Below are 5,273 nucleotides of genomic sequence, written 5' to 3'. Positions count from 1 at the left end.
CAGTCACTTCCTTCCAGCTCTGCCCCTGTGACCACTTCCTTCCTGTGATCACTTCCTTCCAGCTCTGTCCCTGCAGTCACTTCCTTCCGGCTCTGCCCCTGTGATCACTTGCTTCCAGCTCTGTCTCTGTGATCACTTCCTTCCGGCTCTGTCTCTGTGGTCACTTCCTCCGCTCTGTCCCGGCCTGCAGCCTCGAGGAGGAGAGGTGTGTCTGGTGTGCTAGGCCCATGGTTTCCGTTCTTGTTTGCCGGCTGCAAGGCAGCAACAAAGCTGCAGCGGGTCTGGGGGATAAACAGCGGCTTCTGTCTTGGCGGCCAGGACATAGCACAAGAGGAGGTGCCGGGGACGAGAACGCGCAGCCCAGGACCCACGGCCTGGGGACAGGAGGCCTTGCTGCCAAGAACAGCGCCCGCTCCTAGTAGCCACATGCGTTAGACCTCGCCGAAGCGCGTCCTAGAACTGAAAGCATCCCATGTGCAGTACAGCCCTCGGGGAGGGTATTTAACAGCAGGCGGGAGCCTAGGAAGGGGAGGTGTGAACTGGGGCTAGGAAGTCGATGCTGTGACACCCGCTCTCAGAGGGGAAGGCGGAGCACAGGACGCGACCACCACACGGCCACGCGGTGTCACCTGCTCACGATTGCCATGTCTGGAGGACAACAGAGAGAGAGAGAGTAGGGCGGAAAACAGCTCACAGAAATAGCAGCCTCAGCCAGCCTGGGCTACACAGTGAGCTCAAGGCCAGCCTGAACTGCGCTGTAAGGCGCTGTCTCAAAAAAAAGAAAGAGCAGCCAATTGCTTTCCAAGTGAGATTTAAAAAAAAAAAAATGTAAATTCTCAGCGCCTAGGCGTTTAAGGAACCCATAGGCAGGGAAAATACAAAAAACCCAAACAAAACCCATTCAAAGGTGCACAAGAGTCAAATTGCTGAAAGATAAAAAAGAAAGAGAAAATCTTTAAAAGAGCTGCAGAAAAGAGATAGAACAACCACGCACATGATCGCTGATCTTGCTCCAGAGATCGCGAAAGCCAGAAGACAAGAAGAGAGATGTCCGCATGGACCTGGGGAGGGTTCTGCCCACCAGGGCATCTCCAGCACAGACACTTGGAAATGGGGGGGTGCGTCAAGGGCTACAGGGAGGCGTTGTACTTCCTGCTCGGTGCTGCTGTGAATCCAAAACCGCTGTGAAATAAAGTCTGTCTTTAAAAGGAAAGCAAAACAACGCTATTTTGGGTCCATGGCAGCAGGCTAACACAGGAAATGCGTGTCAGAAAGCATTTTTCAGGTCAAAGGAAAGTTGAATGAGATAGAAGCTAAGATTTACACAGGATGGAAAACACCAGAAACCATACGTAGGCAATGACATAAAAGATATCTTTTTCTTGTTTATTAAACTCTGGAAGATGACTAACTGCTTAGGAAGAAATAATAACAGTACCTCGTGGGGTTCAGAACAGAACGGAAGACTCCTTTTGTTTGTTTTTGTTTTTTGTTTTTGAGACAGAATCTCAGTGTGTAGTTCAGGCTGGCCTTGAACTCACTTTGAAGCCCAGGCTGGCCTCGAACTCACAGGAATCCTCCTGCCTCAGCCTCCCGAGTGCTGGGATTACAGGCATATGCCACCACACCTGGCTGCAAAGTGTATTTCTTTCTATTGGCACTAAGCAAATAGAGAAGGACCACTGACCATGTGAGATGCTTGGGGCTCTATTTTAATGGAAGATATAAATGGATCACCACTTTAATGGATCACCACTTAGAAAACTGGTGATCCCACACGCCTTGTAAACGTTTCAAGCCTAATGTTAAAGATGGAACTTGGGGGCTGGACAAATGCCACGTACCCAGGGGCGGAGCATTAGCCTAGCTTGCTCAAGGCCCTAGGTTTGATCTCCGACACTGAATTTTTTTTAAAAAAGGAATTTCTGATTTTTCAGCCCTCCCTCTACTCCATTTCCTCATCTCAGACAGTGGGATCATTGCCCATGGAACTGAGGTCTCCTTGACTCTCTCCAAAAGGTCTGATGCGTTCACCTGGACTCTGCACGCCCTCACTGCTTCCCATGGAGCCCTGGGAGACTACATAGTCTCAGTGGAGCTGAGCGATGTGTTTTCTTGTCCCTTTACAACCCATTCCTTCCTTCTTCTTTTGCTTTTCTTTTTGTTTTTTTGAGACAGTGTCTCGCTATGTAGTTCAGGCTGCCCTTGAATTCACTATATAGGCCAGGCTGGCCTCAAACTTGTGGCAGTCTTCCTGCCTCAGCCTCCCAAGTGCTGGGATTACAGGCGGGCACCACAACGCCCAGTTTCACATTCCTTTTTCTTTTTCTTTCCTGTATTGGGATTTGAACCCAGAGCCTTTGCATGGAGTAAGCTACAGCCCTAGTCCTTTTTTGTTTATTTTGAGACAAGGTCTTGTTAAGTTGCTAACTTGCTGGACTCAAACTTGTAATACTTCTACCTCAGCCTCCCAGAGTGCTAGAATTACAGGCAAGCACTACCACATTGGTTTGTAATCTCCTTACAAATAAATCAAAGTAATCTTTTAAAAAACTTCTGGTTATGAGGCATAGTGTGGATACCTATAATGCCAGCACTCAGGAGGCTGAGGCAGGAGGATTGCTGCTAGTTTCAGGATGGCTTGAGCTACATATAGAGTTCAAGGTTGACATGGACTACATAGTGAGACCCTGTCTCAAAAAAACAACAAAAAATCTGATTATTTGTTTCCCTTGCTTAAAACCCCTCTAATGGGCATTCTTAAGACCCCCACTTAACCAATAGATTTTGTTTATTTATTTACTTTTTGGTACCAGGAGTTGAACTCAGGATCTTGCATGTGCCACCCAGGCATTTATGCCACAGAGCTATATCCTTGGCTCTTAAACAAAAGATTTTATTTCATTTTTTTTTAAACAGTAGATTTTAAATCGCTTCCCCCTAACCTTCGAGATCTTGAAAGCTCTGACACTGACTCCCTCAGCCTCCTTTTGCAGGTCCCCCTTGGTCGCTGTGCACTTGGCCGAGCTGCCTTCTGTGCTCTGCGTCCCCAAGTTCCCTGCTCACTGGCTGCCCTGTCTTCTCAGGCTGCTTTGTCTGCAAGCCTGGCACCTTCTGCTGGTTCATTATTGGCTGGGGCAACTGCCCTTGCTGCCTTCCTGCCCTTCCTGCTCAGACTGGAGACTGGCAGACAAGAGCACACTCCCAAGGCCAGGCCCACTCCGCGCCGGGGCCCTGACTGCCCTGAGCGCTGACACGGGCCGCCAGGGCTGTGCCGGTGCCCTCTCGGAGCGCTGAGCCCCGTCTTTGCTCTGGGTGCTTCCCCTCCCCCGCCGTCGCTCTTGGACTCTTGCTTATCTGTCTTACCCAGCAGGACCTGGGCTGGGCTGGGGTGCAGCTCAAGACGGGTGCTGCCTTGCTCGTGCCTGCCCTGGGTCTGTCCCCACCACAGCCAAGGGGAGAAACTACCATTCAAACATGAGCCCCGGGGACAAGAACCACTGCTTTCCCTGAGGCAGCTGCACTTCCGCCGCGGAGAGCAGCTTGGCAGACACAGGTGCTCGGCAATACTCGGCTGGCTGATGAACAGCGTGTCACCCCCTCCCCCTCGCCCTGCACCGGAAGTCTCCCACCCCTCCCTGGCCCTGAGCTCCAGTCCTGTCCTGAGCAGCTGGCCAGGCCCCTGGCAGCGTCCTTCCTGGTGTCAACCCTGCGTCTGCTTCCCCGGTATGCTGGGCTCTGGGCCTGTGGCTCCCCTCAGACCCTGCCTTGGTGCTCTCTTCTCACTTCCAGAGCATGAGCCTCCTCCCACACACCCTTCCCGCCCCCCTCGCCTGCCCTGTGTGTCCCTCCGGGGCCCACTGAGCACTGGGCCCGGGTGTGGTGCACGGGCCCCACTCCCAGGGACGTCGAGGGACCGCGCTCCTGCACGCAGTCACCTGTGTTACACCCCACATACGCACACAGGTGTTTTTTTGGGTAGCAGAAATCAAACTCAGGACCTGTGCTTGCCAGGCAGGCACTGATGCCACTGAGCTGTGTCCTCGGCCCATCACCAGGTCTTGAGGGAGGAACGCAGTGGTCCTGAAGGGGGTGGGTTCTGGGCGGGCAGGGTAAGCACTGTGTAAAATGTCCTTGCTTATCTGTACTTTCGATGTTCAAAACGAACACCTGTTTGTCCGCTAACAGCAGATAGGACCTGACTACAGGACTCACCATGACGCTACAGTAACGAAGACCATGGCCTCGGGCAAGGAAGAGCTGCGTAATTCAGCGGCATGGAACGCGGACCCTGGAAACAGACCCACGAGCCAGTCAGAGGGTCTTTGACAAAGGAACAAAGGCAGAAAGCTGGGCTTCCCACAGACGGTGCCAAGGCAGCCGATGTGCACAGGAAAAGCCACCTAGACCAGACCTTCAGCTCTTCAGAGAAGTTAGCTCCAAATGGATTGTAGGCATAACTGTAAAATACAAAACCAGGAGAGCCCCAGGCAGCAAGGTAGGAGAAAGCTGACACGCCCTCCTAGAAGCAACGCCAAGGTGCGATCCCTGGGAGCTGATGAGCCGCACCTCATTAAAGTGAGAGACTTCTGTGTTAAACAGCGACAGTTTATTCTGGAGTAGAAGTGCAGAGTGGAGGGGAAGTTGGCGCTGCGGACCGAGCTCGTGACGCCGGAGAAGGAACTCGCAGCCCGGTAGACGTCCGAGGGCTGCGTCCTGTTCTCTGAAATCCAGGAATAAATCCTAGGAATGAGGAGGCTGAGGGTAGGAAGAATCTATCGAGGGGAAGAAAGCTTCTGTCTGAGAGGGACGGAAGGGGGCCTGGAAAGTGGGTTGCCCAGGTGGGACAAAACTATAGTCGACTTATAGGGTTACACGTATCGTTGCTTCCGTAACACTGATCCAACCTGGAAGCACCGGTGGTGTGAGTGGGGTCGGAACTACGGTGAACCAGTACAGTCACTAAGGTAATGTCGGGTAAATGGGGTCAGATGGGGAAGCAAGTCACGGAGCAAGAGCACCGACGGACAGGACTCTCCTGGAAGGGTGGATAAGGAGGTTTGGTCCCTACAGGAGGTGACTGATGCCTGTTTAGAATATCAGTCGCTGCTGTGCATCCCTCGGGGCGGTGTGTGGGTGCAGTCGTCCTCTTTTCTTGAAGCCTGGCCTTTGGAGAACGCGCCTCCAGCCACAGCTGTCTTCTGCATGGACCGTTTGCGGGCCCAGCCCTGTCTGATGCCTACAGTATTTCTAAATAACTTATCTGTCTATAA

This window comes from Chinchilla lanigera, unplaced genomic scaffold (assembly GCF_000276665.1).
Source record: "Chinchilla lanigera isolate Chin_1 unplaced genomic scaffold, ChiLan1.0 scaffold00110, whole genome shotgun sequence".
Lineage (NCBI taxonomy): Eukaryota > Metazoa > Chordata > Mammalia > Rodentia > Chinchillidae > Chinchilla > Chinchilla lanigera.
The sequence above is the reverse complement of the archived record's forward strand: the minus strand, read 5'-3'. Positions refer to the sequence as shown.